Below are 14,160 nucleotides of genomic sequence, written 5' to 3' on the forward strand. Positions count from 1 at the left end.
CCTCAGATGCTATGTTTGCTAGATTTGATGAAATTATTAGCAACCTTAGATCTACTGGTGTTTTACCCAATTCTGACCACGAGAGAGCGATTAGACTTCTCTATGCTCTTGACCGTAGCATATGGGAAGTTAAAATCTCGAGCATTGAAGAGTCATCCATTTATAACACATTGACTTGTGATGAACTCTTCAGCAAGCTTAAGTCCACCGAGATAACCAAGACGGCTCGGATATGTCTCGAAAACCCTATGTCTCAGAACATGACGTTAGTTTTTGAATCTAGTGGTGACAATCAAACTGGAGCTAGCTTTTCTTGTGCTAATACTTCATTAAGTGGATTTACTTTGTCTTCCTTTGTTTCTATGACAGAGGAGCATGTGGATGTGCTTGATGATGAGGATTTTGCACTGATTGTGAAGAAATTCACCCGCTTCTACAAAAACTACCGAGACCAGAGAAAGGATGGTTCTCGAGCCTACTTTGAGTATGGTGACACCACCCACTTCAAGGTAGACTACCCCAAGCTCAAGAAGACAGAAGACCGCAACTACGACCACGACAAGCACAAGAAGTTCAAGAAGCCCTTCTTCAAGAATTGCGACAAGATAACTAAGAAGGCGTTTAAGGCGGCTTCAAGGGCATTTATGGCGATGCTCAGCGACGTTGACACTTCCTCAAGCGATGAGAAGAGCTCAGAGGAGAAGAAACCGCAAGTAAAGAACAAAAGAAAGAACAAGGACTTCACCAGCCTCCACTTCATGATGGACGACAACGATAGTGACCCCGAGCTTGACTCCTCTGAGGTACCAACTTTCTATTTAGGTTGATACCTTGAGTGATACGTTTGTTAGTTAGGATAGACTGCTAAAGAAAGCATAAAGCCAGCAAAAATTTTCCTATTTTTAACCAAGCATCCATGTCAACAGTCTAGGGAATAAATTGTCTCAGGCATTCTTTCTTAAAAGAAAACTCATTTCCCTTCAAATAAACCTTTAATCTCAACTTGAAGCAGTCATTGCTTTTCAAAAAGAAGAAATATTTGGAGGCCTTCACTTTGAGCTTCCGGGAATATGATCAGATCCTACTCTAGTGATGCTTCATGCATTATAGAGGGAAACTTTTCGTATTCTTCTATATCAAAGGTATTGTCCTATACATTTGCTACTTAATTATCCAAAGTTGGCCAATTTCGCTTGGTTCTTAAGGTTTATGGATGAAAAGACATTATTTTGTAACGAATATGATATCAAAACCATATATGATAATTAAAATCTGTTTAGTAGAACTCTTTCTGATTCAAATTCTCTGCGGAGAGTGATTCTCTGAGGAAAATGATTCTGTAGTTAAAAATAATTCTCTAGAATAAACTATATTGATAAAATAATTTTGAATGGGAAGTGAATCAAAGAAAGCTGTTTTTTTTCTTTAAATTCTCAGCTTCTAGTTCATTTCAGATAACCACTCCCACAAATTCCACTTAAAATAATAAAAATTAAAAACGTTTGTTTGGCAAAACTTTCACAAATTCTAACCAGAAAATTGCTCTAAAAACTCTAACAAAAAAGACCCTTACTCTCACTCCTGGAAAAAGGCATGATGCCCTTGCGGTTTAATTATGACAAAAGGCTACTGATCATATGAATATTATAAATGATTACAAAACTTCTAAACTTTTGCCATGATATTTTTTCTTATTATATATGAAAAAAAAATTCTGAAGAAACTTCTGGCACCCAAAAAAACATTGTATTGCACTGTAGGTCTGAAGCTGAAAGAGCGTACGCAAGGAAAGCGCGCGTCACATGGTGATGTAGTTAGTGTTAACCTTTCCTGCTTTCTCCCTTGCCCCCTTGGGTGTTCATGGCATATCAGAAGGCAATAAAAAACATTTGCCGATCCGATTGCGTCTGCCTCGTCCTCCTGCTTGCTGCCGTCGCAGGCTGGATGGGAACAGCCGCGCTTTTTTACTCCCAAACCGCCACATTTGGCCCAGCCTAGCCAACACACTTCTCAAAAAAACAAAGAAACGTGGCCAAGAGCGAACCACGCGCACGTTCCAGCCGACGTCTAATCGAGCCGTTGCGCCTTGCGTCCTTTCATCTCTCCCTCACGGCGTAGGGCAGTGCCACACGCGCGGCCGATCAGACGCCGCCAGATTCCAATCTTATAATTTCTCAACCCATGTGTCCCATCTCCAAGTACCGCAGCTCCATAGAAAGAAATAGGGGGCAGCTGCATAGATGGGGGCAATAATTTGATCTTCAAAAGAGAAGCCTAGCAGCACGTCCCTCTTGCGTTGCAGATGCGCAAGAGACACTACAGCCAGCACACATGCAATTACTTCTGTCACTGAGGGCTGAAAAGTTGAACAGATTCCAGAAGATCCAAAACAAAGTGATGCAACTCTTGTTACTACCAGACAACAATCAAATGCACACAATGTCCTCGCCAGTGGTTGTAAAAGGTGAGCAAGTCCCCCAAGATACAGGAAAACCTTCAGTCTTAAGATGTCCTGTCAAAAACAGAAGCTGCCCATATCTGTACTGATTGTCATAGATGATACTCATTGTAGTTCAGATACCCCCAGAAACGGGAAAGGCCAAGCTCCCCATATTTGGAAGACTTCGAATGCAAAACATACAAATCTTTGATGCTACCCTCGAACTTCGTGTGAATTGCATCCACCTGCATTCAAAAGCAAACAGTTACAGAAAGGACATGTATAAAAGCCTACTAGCAGACGATACTTGTAGCAAGGTGGGATTTGGAGGAAATGGAGAGCCTCCAAAATATTGTGGCAGGTAACAATGCACAATCAACTAAGAATTAGCAGGTCTCAGCAACTAACAAAGCAGTCAATCTGTTACGTGTTCATGCAGTGTGACAGAACAGAGGGATTCCATTGTTGACAATTAGGATCAAACAGCTGGATCTAGATCATCTTTTAAGGACAGTGTCTTAGAAAAGAACAGGGAAACAAATGCCAGACCAATTTGAACATATTTGATAGATATACCTTCACAGAAACTACAGAGTAGTAAAATTTTCGAAACAATGCATACAACAGTCACCAGATCAGACAGATGCTCCATAATTTGCACGAAGTTGAAAGGCCACAAACCCAGACAGAATGCCACATATTTTAAAATCAAACTACATTATGCATATGAAACCAAGAGTATACCTGAGAGAAGTTTATAAGAGAATGCAGATTACTGAATTGATTTTCTGATAATTCAGAAATGTCATCAAAACTCTGAAAACATGATCGTAACTCCAGAGCCTGCTGCAGCATGCTTTTGATTATGGTGGCAACTGGTTTTGTCCCATTGGACAAGAAACATCTGAAGAACATGTCATGGTCAATTGAAAACAAACATACCAATCAATCAAATACATTTGCTACTTTGTAAAGCGTACTCCTCTAGTCCAATACCAACAAGTGTCATTTTGGACATTGACATGGTCTCTCAAGACACAACTTTGGTCACTAATTTATAGTTATATATTTATTATAAAACATAATAGAGCTACAGACTTATGAAAGGAAATTCTTTAGACAAATCTGCCAACATTGTTTTTACATATCCAATCTGAATACCCGTGGAAATATCTACAGCCAAAGTAAATAGGATAATACACAAATAAGAAAGAAGAGAAAATGACAAAAAGAAAACAGGCTTCTTTTGACAAGTTAAAGCACAATAGCGTCTAGAATCTAGATACTCAATTAAGCACTACTCATGTTTCCCATGCCATCTATGAATCTATCCTGACCCCTACTTGAAAGTAGGGAACTAGAGTCTAGATGCTCAATTGTGTAGCCAAATGTGAACATGACAAGCCAAAATTTTAATAGAAAAATATTTTTTATAATCTATATTATGCTCATGGCAATGAATAACACTACTACAACACGAAGCATAAATAGACAACAGCTGTTCACATTGCTGCTCTTCCCCTTCATTTGAACTAATGATATATCTAAAAACATAACTAATGACTTAAATTAGAAAACAATTCTTTTTGTGGAAAGGTCTTACTCACATGTCAAGTGCATCGGTAACATAACACAGATGCACATACTCGAGATCCAGCATATCTCTCACCTAAACAATAATAGAAGATTAGTCACCAAAATTTAAGTGTTTAAGCAACAGAAAAATTATTGCTTTATTTTTCTGTTCCTTATTATACTTTAGTCTCCTTGTACCGTTATTACTTTATTTTTTACTATTACTAGTAGTTTTATTATTATTTTTACTATTTTCTCATCATCTTTTTTAGTTGGATCTTGTGGGTTTCATCTCTAGCCTACCCCAACTTGCTTGGGACAAAGGCTTTGTTGTTGTTGTTGTTGTAAGGAACAGAAAAATTATGTCAGAAAGCCTAACAAAGCATATCTACTACTCTCAGGATGAAAATAGCTTGATAAGCAAAGTGACTGAAATGTTATACCTGATTTTTAAGGGAATCTTGAAAACGACGCCATGATATATCAGATAAATGGCAATTTAGATACTGTTGTAGTGTTGATAGAAAGTGATAAACTTTATGTCTATAAGTCATAAAACAGAAAGATGGTTAATGCCCATAAACATGCAGATAAAATAAAACCACATATTCCTTAGGTATTTGGCAGAAAGATGATAGGTAAAAACTAAAAAGGCTATGCATGGGCATAGTAGAAGCTAGAAATGAGCCAATAGGGGCAAGATTCAATATGCTTTGTTGACTCGCTGTATCAGCAGTGTGTTTAGTTCCGAACAAATTTGCAGCTCTCAAAAGTTTTAAAATCAAATTGCAGAGGCTAATAGATAATACAAAAATTGGTTTATGCGACTGCAAATCAAATAATTAAATATCCAACTGTTTTTATTGAAACACTCAAGATTCAAACCATCCAGCAATGTTTTCAGCATTCAGTAAGTCGCTACGTGATGTTACTTGAATTGCATATTGCTAATTCTACTTTTGTTAAATACTGTGTGCTACTGCTAAAAGTAGGGGCTTAAAAAATAGTAATGGCATGTGAGCTGTACAGGAAAAGTTACATTTTCACAACATTGTTTTGATGAAATTTGGTAGTTACACACATTATATTTAACGCACGGGTGAAACTACTACTTTCCATGACTCATTACTAGGGTAGGTGGAAAACCCGTATTTGAATTTTTCATGGTCCACTGCCAGCTTCCTGTAGTTCAGTTACCATCCTGTTTTCCTTTAAATTTGTTCTTTCTCCAAATTTGCATCACTTTTTCTGAACTTCTACCACCAAACAACATATCTTGTTGAATTTTAAAAGCATACTGAATTAGCTCAACTTAACAACTTGGGTTGCTGTAGCTATTTTCTGCTGATTTCTGTAACCTTGCTCACCAGAATATTATTTTCACTTTAATAACCTAATACAGATGCAACTGAATGGATAATTGATATGAACTCTATAACCACTTTACTATGGCATGAACATGCCTGTATACACTGCCTTTTCAAGGGAATTCCAGAAGTGTATCAAACAGTTTAAGAAACATGCATTTTGTTCTTAACACTTCAGTGCCAGTATCAAACTGATAAGAGGAACATAAGATTGGGTGCCACGATGTTTTAGAAAGCTTCTGGATGTGAGTACCTCACTTTCATCACAAAATTCAATTTCGTCAACACATCAGGTCTACTACAGCTGGAGCGACTGATTAGCTGTGTCAACTCCTGTAATAGATTAGCAAGAGATAGTCATATGTTCACATTCATAGCAAATAAGTCTCACATTACCAAAACTAAGGGATCTTATGCAAGTCCATAGATTGTTACATCTATTAAGAGAACTAGAGTAAAAGAAGTCATTTATCATAGCTACTCAATAAGAAAATTTAGCTCAAGATCACTCGATAACATTTCTTTCTATGAACATTGGGCACTACATAAAATGCTTCACTCCGCAAGAAATGATAACAAAAGTTGCAGTTCTCATGGTATGTACATCTGAATGAATCAATGCTGTAAATAAAAAATCAAGAAAAGGTACCTTTAAAAATCGCCATACTTCAGTTAGTGAAAAGATCGCAAACCTGACTTGAAGAAGATGACAGAATATTTCAGCATATATTTGAAGTGTGTCCTCCGTAATGACAATATTCAGTGGCCAAACAGCTTTATAACCCAACAAGATATCATTCATCACATCAAGATCTGGCAGTGAAGAGTTAGGCAGTTAATAATTCAAGACGAGGAACTTCATCTATCAAGCCACAAACATAGTAGCCAGGGACAATGTGAGATGAAATCATTACCACATGCAGACGCATGAAAAGAAACAACTGGCTGCTGTCTCATATATATAAACAATCTTTCCTTATAAGGGTCAGAATCACATGAAGACCTCTGTAAAGCCAACTCCATAAGCCTTTGGATCTCCGCTCTTTTCTGCTCAGACTTAACAAATGACCACTTCTGCATGGGGGGAGTTCAATGTTGAGAGAATTTTATGCAGATAAACACAAGTACATGTCCTGTGGATAAAATAATATGGTTAGGCAAACAATACCTTATGATATATTGAAACAATAAAGGAATCTGCCCAGTCAGCTAATTCCATGAAATGGTATCGCCGCAGAGCTAGTAAATGTGCACAAAGATCAAAACCCTCCTCAAGCAACTTCATTGTGAAGGTGCTAACATATTAATATCTTTTATTAAAGTTAAGGAACAAGGGGTAAAATTGGAAGAAAAAATAGCTTAGAATAACTAAAACCACAGATAATATTTTTCCAGCAAAATAACTAAAACCGAACTATCATTTATCACAAGTGTTGTCTGTAAAGTTCTCACTAACAGAGGCATTTGACGAACAAGACTAGTGGTAAAACAATGATTATATATACTAGTTACCCAATATATAATGAATGGGCCAAATTAGACAGCAAATCACAACTTATTGTTCAGGAAAATTGAGTCTCTGATGTTCTACATCACTATGTCTTTAAACTCCATACACTACCAAAACTTCAAATCATTCGCACTACAAATGCCTAAAAACAGAACTGAAGAAAAAAGCTCCAGGTTTCCTTGAAGACAACAGAAGGAATATAAATACAGTAGTAGGGATGTCAAAATCTCTAAACTCAGGAAAGATAGAACTCAGATTATTTTCCTATACTGATATTGATAGTAATAGTAAAATGACTGAATGAGCATGGAACATAACAATGAATCTTAATCAAAACACCAAAAGCTATAATTCATTTATCAATTAGGAAAGCTACAAGGATACTGAAGCAAAACTTCTTGTATAATGCACTTGCCAATAACTATATCAAGTGGCATATCAAATTGTGAACTTATATCCGCAACTGTTTTTTCTTTTGATTTAGCAGTATATTCTAATGATTTCTCCCAGAATGCTCCACCAGAAGCATTTTCCTGAAGATTATCTCTTGCTGCTATTTCTCCTGAGGATGTAAGGTATACCTGACTTCTTGCCTGAGGTTGAAGAAGATTGCTAGAACAATCAGGCTGTCTAGGAGACTGAGCACTGGGCTGTACAACTGTTGCAGCTCCAATTACAGAGTCATTAAGGCAGGATGTGCGCCTTCCACAATATACTTCACATGGATCTGTGACTGACTCGAAATAAAAGCTGGCAAGTGCTTGATTCTTGTTTTTCCGTTGTAAGTCTCTCACCGTGTGACGACAAGCTGCATTCTTCAATATGGGGTTCAAGCTGAGATTGTAAGGAATACTAGTATTCCATGGATGATTTATCTTGCTAGAATTCTCATAGTTTTTACTGTTTAATAGTCTAGGAGGCCCTGATTCAGAATGTATTGGATAAACTACACTATCAATCAATACTTTCTCTACTGCACTTTTATGATCAGTATATAAAAACTCCTCAACCGAATACATTTTTTCGGACGAGCTATTGGATGTTCTCTTCATAAACATGTCAAATGGCGAAAATTGACTATAGAGACAATCCAGTTCTGAAGCATCAGGCACCGCATTATGTTTAATATTCTGCGAGTGCATCTTTCTGGCGCTCATCAATAGGGCTTGCAGAATTTATCCCGTGTAGAACAGAACTGGCTGGGAATGAAAACAGTCTTTTCTCTTTGGCTACCAAGGAGCATTTTGCTCCACCAGTAGTTGTATAGCATGATGAGAACATGGAACTAGACAAATTATCACAAGCTGTAGCACTCTCAACTTCAATGTCATCCAAAGAGCTATAAGAAGAGCATTCTGAAGATTCCAAAGGATCCACTTTGTCTGAAGATTCTTGTGATGTTGAAGAAGCATCATTATCTTTTTCATCTGCAGCCCTAACATAAGAAAGGACAAATCTGACTATTATAAGGGGTTGGCTTATGATGTCCATTGTCTGCATAAGCAAGCATACAACATGTACTATGTACATAGAAATACAGGAAAAATGAATGAAAGTAGCAACTTTGAGGCCTTGTTTGGAACACGGGAGGAATTCCTATTTCTGGGGAAATTGAACTGTTTCCTGTGAAATTCGTGTGCTCCAAACAAACCCTCAAAGAGTGCTAGTGATTGCAACAACGGTGGAATGAGGACATACATATTGCAATTGCAAGCTAGTGCAGCATCACTGTCTCCATAGAACAGCTCAGCATCTGAAATTGATGTATCCAGAGGGTCTGTCCTTGTATGTGCGAAGTTTGATGCAAAATCAAAAGGAATCACCTGAAATATAACCTTTTGTCACACATAGGATACAGAGCGTATTTGCAAACAGAAACAAAAGTGATGTAGAGTAGAGGGTAAATTGATACAACCCAACATAAAATTAGCAAGAGTGCTGGGGAAGTATTCTTGCTTTTGTTAGAGCAAAACCCAGAAAAGAAGTAAATACTGGAGACCAAAGCAGAGTGTAATTCAGTTAATGTAACTAGACCTGAATATTTGAGAAAAAGTGCTGGAGCTTCTCCATCATCAACTTGTACATAGCATCTCTTTGGCATGTTACTGCCTCCACACTACTTTTTGAGAAAGTAAATGAATTCATTGAAGATTCAATTGGCATAACAAACCACGGGAGAACTCCCTCCATATGAATGATATCACGAGAGCATAAGCATCGCCTCCAGTAGCAGAAAGATTGCACGATTTTAGAAGTTTCATGAGCACTTGAAGCTGCTGCCCAGTAAATAGAAGAGGATGGCATATCTCTTTTAGGAAATATGGAGCAGATACATGATTTCTTCCCTTCTGACAGCAGTCAATGATAAAACGAGCTTAGATATAATGCAAAACGAGTAATAAATTAAATAATGGTAACAGGAATGGATTTATGAATCATGTTAACAGAGGAGGAAACATTACATATAATTTTTTTATATTTGAAGCTTCACTAAACAAAGTAATGTTTTACCTTCAAGAGAGTTAAATCATCCAGTATGTCAGAAGAACCTCCTTGAGTATCCTTATTCTCAGTTCGTGTTATAAGAAATTCCTCGTAAGGGTCGTCAACACAAGTGCGGTAAATCCATGACTTAAGGAAGTTAAGGTATGGCTCACAAGAACGAATGAAAAGGTGTTTCAGAAGTCCATAGTGAACTGGATCAGCATCCTAAAATTGAGGTGACACAAATGACAAAATGAAGAAAAACATTCAGCGTTTCACACTGTAAGCTATATGTAGAAATAAACCACAGGATATATTAGAATAAGAACTATGTAGCAGAGAAGCACAAATTGAGGTCATCAAGTAAAGAAAAAGTAGCATAATCCTTCGGTATATGGTAATCAGCAAGAATGCACAGTTCAACTGTCACATTCCAAAGAAATGTAGAAGATAATACACTCAATTTGGTGGAGACCATCTAAGCAACTGCATACAGGTAGGAAGGCATGACAAAAGTCAGATTAGCAACCATATAGAATGTAAAACTGAACATAGTCACGAGCTCAGAGTGTCACGGCCAAGAAAGAAAATGTATTATGCTAGCACTATCAGATGACATTTTATTACAAGTATTGAACTAAGGAGCTATCTAGCACGCATCCAATATCCTGTTTTGTTTATTACAAATGAAAGAGATGGCTACTAATATCTTTGCAAATTGTCCTATAAAAATGAGAGCTTGGGAGCACTTCAGAGTAATAAAAGCAGGAACTTGATAGATTCCCTTTGAAATTCCCTTCTGAATCATGAAAATAAAGATGCCTAAAAACACAGGCCAATCAGGTCTACCTGACGATACACTCACATTTTTCGAAAGAAAGACATCTACTAGAATATACTCCCTCTGATCCCAAATATAGCTCCATTAGAGGGAGTATTCTGTTAGGTTAGCTAGTAGGGAGTATATCTATGAAAATATATTATTTTATATATTGCTAGTCCAATATGACACTTTGACTAGCAATATCTATGAAAATATGTTATTTTATATAGAAATAGTGTCCCCCTGGTCATAAATACTTGACATTTTGGACAAGATCCGGTCAAACTTTTGAAACCTTGACCATCAATAAATTTTAAAATGTTCAGTATGGAAACAAGGAAATCATATGTGTAGATTTGTATTGAAAAATCCTTTCATAATCTCGTAAATTTTTTGGATTCTATAAATATATTCTAAAGGAAAATAGTGGTCAAAGTTACACATCATGTATTTTTTGACCGGAGGGAGTATATATTATGAAAGTGTTTTTCATGATGAATCTAGTAACATCAATCTTATGTTGTCAATCTATGTGATTTTTTAGATATTGATGGTCAAAGCTAAAAAGGTTTGACCAACAATAAACCTAAATGGACTTGTTACAAAGGTTTTTCATTATGAATGTACTCTCAATGTGTATGAGAGGTTAATTAACATAGGTAAGGCTAAAATCTTACAAACATGCAAATCCAAGACATTGGCAAACATATAACCCATAAAGTAGCGCACAGTTAAGAAATTCCTTTAGAAGTTGTATGATTAAATCAGATGAAAACAAATTGTGCAAAATCATAAGATGATGGCTTACACGAAGATGGACATACAAATAGGAAAGCAAATCAGTGCCCCGTGGGAAATTCTCAAACTCCGCATTTGCATCAGTATTCAAATCATCCTGGCACAATGTAAGACCAGCAAACTTGGGGAAACAAATATTTCCAAGGGACTTAACATGCCTTCTTAATCCCTCAGTGTGTAGATAAACTTCCAGAAGAGTGGCTTCAGAATTAGAATTATAGCTAGCTCCATCTGAGATCATGGACGGTATATCAGATTGCCCCACAGAATGCCTCAGCTTAATTGATGACGGTAAAGTATTCAAGGAACAGAAATAGCCTTCGAGGACCTTTTCAACTGCTGCGGCAAATGCTTGGTTTACTAGACTGTATGGCCGATGCTGCTCAGTGTCTTTATCATCAGAATCTTCATGTTCATGTCCTTCTCTGCTTGCATAATTCATTTCTAGACTTTGGAAAAGGTAAAAGTGCACAAACTTGCAAAGGAAGAAAATCGCAAGACCTGTAGAGCGTATAGATTTGAGAATATGCCCCACAGATGTGGTGCTGGATGAACGTGACCACACATTTGCAACACGATTAGAGGTCCTGTCTGCCGGATTTGAGGAGAACAACACGGAAGCTCCTCAATCTCATCTAACGATGATTTGACACCATACGGCGCATGTAAAGCCAAACGAACCAAAGCATCATCCTGCAGAACAAAAATGATCCTCACGCTCATCAGCTGCATAATATGAAGTAGAATAGCACTACAGTGTTTACACTCATTTGTTTCTTCAAATGACATAAATACAGAGATTAAGTGAAATGTAGCGGATCCAACAAAAATAACGCTCAATGCGTCAGAGAATCCTCCTAAAAAAGTTCCCCAAACTAGCGATTTCGACCTCTAGTATCGCGTAACTGCTCAGAACGACACCGAATCAAAGTAGGTTGGGAGGTAGGTTCCGCTCACAGTAGCCGACGCGAGCTCGTAGATCGGCTCCTGACGGGGGCGCCCTCCAGGGCCGGAGGCACGAGCAGCACCGCTCTCGGGGGTGATGGCCTCCCAGCTTCCCGGCGGCGTCCAAGGTCCGTCCACCCGCAGCGTGGCGAGCAGCGACGAGAGGCTGGAGGCGACTGCCTCCATCCCGGGAGGGCCTAGCTAGGGTTTATACCCTCCAGCGAGCCGCCTTCTTCTGCGCGTCGACGGAGAGGAGGAGGCCGTGGTGCGTGCACCCGTGGCGCCGAGGGCTGGGCGGCGGCGAGGCGTGGGTCGATGCCTCAACGGAGAAGTGCCACAGCTCCGGCGAGGGAGGGGGAAGGTAGGTGAGGGAGAGGCCTGCGAGAATTTGGGAAATGGAATTTCGAAGTTCGAATCGGAGAGAGCCCATCGACCGTTCCCGGGTTTGTTTTGGGAATTTTGCAAGCGACCGATAGCTGGTTCGGGCTGTCGACCCTGTTAGTTTTATAAATGGGCTCTGCTCGACAAACTATGCTCTGTTGATTTCGGCCCAAATTATAGCGAGGCCCGCACCATGCGGTCCACAAATTTGATGTTAGGCCATTTTGACGGCCTCCAAAGTCACTTCAGATCTGCTCCACTCGTGTGCTTTTTTAGCACATTTTTAGGTAACGTAACTATCATCACCATTCTTAAATAGATATCTCTAAATTACGTGTAGTTAAATTTTAAAAAAATAATCATTAATATATACAAAACTATTAGAATTTGACATGTAAAAATAATAATAATAAATTTGTAATGAAAAATACTTTAACATCATCTAATTTTTATCAACTTTTACTTAGAGGTAGTTGTCAAAAATAATAGTTAAATATGTTTATTAGAGCCTATGTCAATGTCCTAAATAACAACTAAAAGGGAATGAAGTTAGTACAACTTTCAGTATCTACACCAAAAGATGTCAACATATTCAAAATGTATATAGTTATTTTTTGAAATTAGATACTTAAATTCGTCTAAAAGACTCGAACTTAGATAATATATATGCGTATATCCACATCCTGAACTACCTAAGTTAGATCTAGTTTTTTTAGCACGTGTGATTTGGACCAAATCGATCTTTATATGTTTCCTGATGACATGCAACTGTTTACACTTCACCCTGGTTTCAGAGGAAACAACCACTACTCTATCAGTGCTCAGGTGAATCAAGTGACAATTCATCTTTTCGTGATGTTTTTCAGAACCATCTCTCTTCATGAATACGATCAACTCAGCTGTAGCTGCACATTGGGCAGGCACCTAGGTGATAATCATGAACACAACACAAGAACAAATCAATTTTATATTATTTTGAACATTTTAGTACTCATCTCATGCATCCACTGAACACAAGAACAAATCAATTTCATCTCATACATCCGCATAAAGAACAGCAACTGCACGAGGCCCTCAAGAGCCTCCAGATCGGGCCGAACCCCCTTGAACACATCTCTAATGATGCCCTCCGCCACGCCGTGCTTTGCTCCTCACACCTCGCCGCTTGCGCCTGTGGAGAGAGATAAGGGAGAGAGGGGGGCGCTTGTGGAGGACTGCTCGTGAAATCCTGATGCAAATAAGTACAAGAAGAGGCACATATCTCGGAGTCTGTCTTGACGCTGCTGTTCTTGATGCGGGTTTCTTGGTGGCTGCAGTAGGAGCATGCAGTGCGCGCTGGTGGTGTGCACTAGTGGAGGTAGTTGAGTGGTGTGGGAATCAATCCGAATCTGACTTGTGCATCAGCAAGAGCCGGTGCGAATTAGCTCACTTGCGATTGGTGGGACGGTCGTGGAGGCAGCCGAGCTCACACCGGGGCCGCGGATGATGATGCTTCTTTCAGCTGGTCATGTGTTGTGGCTGCTTCTGCGCTTGCACACGCACTAGACAAGAGACCAGAAATGAGAGGGGTGGAGCAAATAAGAGATGAGTGGACGAGAGAGAGGAGCAGCTAGAAAATATCAATGACCGAGCCGAGCGCACGCATACAGAGCACAAGCCAAAAATTCATTGCAAAGAATTTTTGGGTCCGAGCACATCTGTGTCGGTTGTGCTCCGAAACGGCACTGATAGTGACTATCAGTGTCTGTTCTTAGCGTCTTAGCTATTGTTCGTGCGCGGAAGTTTAACAACCAGCACTAATACGTCTTTAATCACAGTTTTTACACAACCAATACTG

General features: G+C 38.8%; 1 pseudogene; it reads right to left on the minus strand.

Annotated features, from left to right (window-relative positions):
- Window positions 1-1,582: 1,582 nt before the first annotated feature.
- On the minus strand, window positions 1,583-12,387 carry LOC133924776 (uncharacterized; annotated as a pseudogene).
- Window positions 12,388-14,160: the final 1,773 nt, after the last annotated feature.

The sequence above is a fragment of the Phragmites australis genome, chromosome 7 (genome assembly GCF_958298935.1).
Source record: "Phragmites australis chromosome 7, lpPhrAust1.1, whole genome shotgun sequence".
NCBI classification, from domain to species: domain Eukaryota; kingdom Viridiplantae; phylum Streptophyta; class Magnoliopsida; order Poales; family Poaceae; genus Phragmites; species Phragmites australis.